Source organism: Giraffa tippelskirchi, chromosome 2, assembly GCF_054371585.1.
Source record: "Giraffa tippelskirchi isolate mGirTip1 chromosome 2, T2T-mGirTip1v1.2.pri, whole genome shotgun sequence".
Taxonomy (NCBI): Eukaryota; Metazoa; Chordata; class Mammalia; order Artiodactyla; family Giraffidae; genus Giraffa; species Giraffa tippelskirchi.
Window position 1 is genome coordinate 21,384,486 of NC_137276.1, and position 5,452 is coordinate 21,389,937.

Below are 5,452 nucleotides of genomic sequence, written 5' to 3' on the forward strand. Positions count from 1 at the left end.
AACAAGTGTTTTCCCTTCACTACTTAGGAGAAGACTAAAATCAAACTGTAGACTACCTATCTAGAGTATGTGTATATAGATGACAGTTCTGTACGGAATAAAGCTGCGTATTAAGAATAAATAAATGGATAAGTTCCATGGTCCCACGAATTATATCATCATGTCCTTTATGCCTTTTGGTTATTGCATAGCGTTTTGGCAACACAGCATTTCCCACATCACCCCTGACACATTACAAGTCAACAAGACACATGTGTATCTGGCAGATGGGGCTTGTCTACTTTGGTTGAAATTTTATTCACATACCATTTGGTGGTGACATACCTACCAAAATGCTGTGGATGCCCAGTAGGTTTTATGGGAATGCCATAAGGTGGTTAACTGCACACAGATATGGCCAAGAACCGGGGAATCTGATTCCCATTTTCTCTTCTTTCCCAACTTATATTATCGTCCTTGTTCTTTCGTTCTCTTTGGCTTTGAGAGAAGCTGGTCTCTTATGAGGATGTGCTTGTTTCCTAACAAAATCTGTTCTGGCATGTCTTTTGGCCTCCCTCCTAAAACCTTGGCCCAGGAAGGTTTATTGGAGACTCAGGACCAGGATAGGACATTTGATTAAGGCAATTAAATGTTCCTATTGGGTGTGATGCTGATCATGGACATGTATCAGATTGGGACAGATTCTCTGTGAGGCAAACTTTGCATCTGTGATACCCATGTATCATCATAGCAATATCATAGGCAAAGTGGCTTAAACAACAAAAATTTATTTCTTACAGTTGTGGAGGCTGGGAAGTCCAAGATAAAGTTGCCAGCAAGGTAAATTTCATCCTGGGGCCTGTTCTCTTGGTTTCTCCTGTTCTCTCTAGGTGGTCACCATCTCACTGTGTGCTCACCTGACTTCTTGTGCACATGTGAGGAGAGTGAACCAGCTCTTGAATCTCTTCTCATTAGGCTACCAATCCCATCCTGAGGGCCCTACCTTTAAGACTTCATCTAAAGCTAATTGCCTCCCAAAGGCTCCATCTCCAAGCATGATCACATTTTTGGTTCAAGGCTGCAACAGAAAAATTTTGGAGGGACTTTAACATTCAGTTTGTAGTACTGTTATTTGCTTAGGAAGACTTTATGGACAACTTCAGGGGCCTACAAGCTAGACTCTGCTCTGGGACTATGTGGTTTAGATAGAGTAGAGATAGAGGAGGGGTGGGAGTGGGACCCGGATTATTATTCATGTAGCATTAAAACAGTTGTCCCAAACTTAATTGCACTCTTCTGTGAAACCCCGTTAGGCTAAATACAGAATTCTAGAGAAAATCAGATTTCAGTTCGAGAGGGTTAATAACTCATTCTGCCTCCAAAGTACAGAATTCTTACAAATAACACTTTGAAAACTTCACAACTTCATAGCTTGGAGAGAGGCTAGTGAAAAGTTTAATTGCTTCATTTGTCACTCATGTCTCCTCTCCCTCCCCTCTACCTTATCCCCATCCATCTCTTCTTCCTAATTTTTCTTTCAGTGATCCTTCCCAATCTCACTTTACCTGGAAGTCCCCTTATATCCCTCATTCTTGATTTGTATTACACACCTTTGCTTCCCAGGAAGCAATAGCTGGTTTGTGATCTAAAAGGAAACTTTGCTTGGCGTTTCTAATTGCTGCTGCATCTTCAGAGAAAACTTTGGGAGACTGAACATGTCCTACTAAACTTCTCTCTCAAAATTGCTTCTTCTTCCATATTTCTCATTTCAGTGATTGACAACACTTTCTCCTAGATCATTTATGCCAGAGATTTTCTTTTCAATCTCACTCTCTTTTTCAGCTCCCACATCTTATTGATCATGAAATTACATCAATTTTAGACTCTAATGACACTCTCTCCCTTTTGCAGATAGTCCCTTCCTCCATTCACTGCTTAAGTCCCCTCTCCCTCTATTTTTTTTTTTTTTTTTGTCAGAAATAATACAATGGTTTGCTAGCTGGCCTCTCTGCTCTAGCTTTGCCAATTTCTAATTCATCTTCCACAATTTTAGTGATTTTCCTAAAATGCGCATGTATTTGTGCCTCTCCTTAAAAAAAACTCCTTTATCAGTTCTTTGACTTTCACAGGCTAAAACTCAAACTCCCTAAGTTGGCATCCAGTGATCTCTTAATGATCCATTGAGATCAATACTTTCCAAGCAGAAAGTCTGCTTTCTGTCTTCATGTTATATCACTTTACTTGTGTAATTTTCTTTCAAAAGCATTTATTACTTTATTTTCAGTAATCAAATATAGAAACATTCTATGCAAACTCTAGGTGTTCTTACATCTGGTATACCATTTCTGCTTTGCTTTACAATGTTGTATTGGTTTCTGCCATATAACAACATGAATCAGCTGTTAAGTATATCTATTTCCCCTCTCTCTTGAGCCTCCCTCCCACCTGCTCCCATTCCATACCTCTAGGTCATCACAGAGCACTGGGCTGGGCTCCCTGTGTTATACAGCATCTTCCCATTAGCTATCAATTTTACACATGGTGGGATATATGTCAGTGCTACTCGATTCATCTCACCCTCTTCTTCCCCCACTGTGTCCACAGGACTGTCCTCCATGTCTGCATCTCTATTTCTGCCCTGCAAATAGGTTCATCAGTAACAGTTTTCTAGATTCCATATATATGCATTAACATGGCATTTGTTTTTTCTCTTTCTGACTTCACCCTTTATAACAGGCTCTAGATTTATCCACCTCATTTCAACTAACTCAAATTTGTTCCATTTTATGACTGAATAATATTCCACTGTATAATGTACTGTAACTTCATCTATTCATCTGTCAATGGATCCACTTTATAATCTTTGTTTTCACCTTCTTGAGTCACTTATATTTTCCCAGAGTAGTATGTTTCATCAAGCTCTATACCTTTGCATGTGCTGTTCCTTTGGCCTGGAGTGCTTCTTTCTCATTTCTTCATCCAGCAAACCCATATTCAGGCTTAAATATTTAGGTCAAGCATCACCTTCTTTTCTTCCTCCTCTTTTCACTCAAGTTGAATTAACTACACCTCCTCTATGTGTTAGTTTTTACTTTTATAATCTGGAATTCTTAACAGCATTTTAATTTTATTTTTAATATAAGTATAGTTGATTTACAATATTATATTTGTTTCAGATATACAGCATAGTGATTCAGTGTCTTATAGATTATACTACATTAAAATTACTATAAGATAATTGGAATTTCTTCATATTTGCATAGGACTCTGAGGTCATCTTTTTGTGCCCTATTTTTCCTTGGGGACTAGCTTAGTGCCTGGTACATAGTTGGTATACAATATGTTTGAGTGGATGAATAAATGAATTAATGAAGAAACATAAAAAATCTTTTAATAAACTTACTGAATTGTCAAATATTTCTTGTTTTCATTTCTTTTATTTTCATATTTACTCAGCAACTGATTTTTCCATGAACTTTATTACTTAAAGGTTTAGAAGAGTCTAGAATTTCTCTGTGGCATAAAAGACATTAAAAACTAAGTACTTCCTTAAAGGTAAAACAGAATAGAATCAGAGGGTCTAACACTGGTTTTAGTAATTTTCCCTTGGAAATCATAGTCTCACATACCACTGTTCAATCAGAAAAAAGTGTCCTATTTCTGGACTTAAGAGGTGGAAGGATGACTGTGTAGATAAGAATCATCCACCTCTGAAATTCACTCTCCTCCGTTGGGACTCTTTTTCCTCTTACTGTGAAAACAACATTATTTTTTCTATTTATATAATTAGCACATGCTCTTTAGAATAATTTGAATAATGCGCAAAAGTGTAAGATCCTAAAAACTCGCTTAAAATCCTTTCATCCAGAGATGATCCTAATAGTCATTTGTTGACATTTTTACAACCATTTTAGGTACATATTCATACACATATATTTTTCTACATATATTTGATTATTTCAGGCATGTTTTATTTCTTTGGGAATATTTTTAAATGCATTCTATTGTTATTTTATTTCCCTGTTTCAGTTGATCTGTATCAACCATTCTTTCCAGTCCAGATAACCCCTGATAACCACCTATGATCTAGGTCCTGTTGCAGTACAGGTGAGCAGGAATGAATGGATAAAATGGTATTGTTTAAAAAAATAGTCTAGGGATTTCTCCTAGTTTCCTGAAAGTGAAAGCATTAGTTGCTCAGTTATGTCTGACTTTGTGACCCTATGGACTGCAGCCCTCTTGTCTATGGGATTTCCCAAGTAAGAATACTGGAATGGGTAGCCCTTTCCTTCTCCAGGGGATCATCCCAACCCAGGGATTGAACCTGGGTCTCCTGCATTACAGGCAGACGCTTTACCATCTGAACCACCAGGGAAGCCTAATTCCTTCTTTGTTAGTTTATTCTTTAGTAATTTGTTGTGTTTTTGTTTGTTTAGATTTTGGTGGTGATTTTGGTTGACCTCTTGAATCACTCCTGCCATGAATATCGCTGAAGATATGACCATTACATTCCTACAACCTATTGCTTCTGTTTCCATCAGATGGATTTCAAGCACAGGTACTGATGAGTAAAACAATACATGGGCTTTTAATTTTAAAAGACAGGGTAAAATTGATTTGTTTTTACTTTTAACATTTATACTTACAATGAAAAAGAAAATTTTGGGGGTGCTTTACATCGATATTCTCACAATTAGTAGCTGTTTCCATTCTGTTTAAGATTTTGCCAGTTTGACCGATCTAAAATAGTACCTCATAAATTTAAGAACTTGCATTTCTCTGATTATTAGTTGTACTGGGCATATTTTCACATGTAGTTGGCAAACTTGTTCTTTTATAAATTGCCTGTTCATAATTTTGCCCTTTCCACCTTTCCCTTTTCAAAAACTGCTAATTTGAAATAATTTTAGACTACCTAAGATATTTTCATGATTTCACTGATAATGTTAACCTTTGGAAAATGAAAAAGTGAAAATGTTAATCCAAATCTTTGACCCGATGGACTGTCGCCCACCAGGCTCCTCTGTCCATGGAATTCTCCAGGCAAGAATATTGGAGTGAGTAGTCATTCCTTTCTTCAGGATATCTTCCCAACTCAGGGATCAAATTCATGTCTCCTGCATGGCAGGTGGTTCCTTTACTGTCTGAGCTAACAGGGAAGCCCAATATTTATCACTTGGTTAAGACAGTGTCTTCAGATTTACTTACTGCAAAGGTACTGTTTTTTCCCTTGAAATTAATAAATATTTTGGAAAGAAATACTTTGAGATTTCCCAAATATCCTATTTCTTCTCAAACTTTACTCACTAATTTTAGTAATAATTGGTAGATATTGCCTATAGTAATTATTACTGTGATGTTCTAGCAGTGAGTTTCTATTTCCCTCATTCCTTCTACGTTTCCTAATTAGGCTTCTATTAGGAGTCATCCCTTATTTGTTTATTCCACATTTATTTATATCAGTATATACTCA

At 36.8% G+C, this 5,452-nt stretch overlaps 1 non-coding gene across 1 annotated transcript; it reads right to left on the reverse strand.

The window, feature by feature from the left end:
* Positions 1–4,282: 4,282 nt before the first annotated feature.
* On the reverse strand, positions 4,283–4,354 carry TRNAY-GUA (transfer RNA tyrosine (anticodon GUA)). The gene has a single exon. It is a non-coding gene; the product is annotated as a tRNA-Tyr (tRNA).
* Between the last annotated feature and the right edge of the window lie 1,098 nt (positions 4,355–5,452).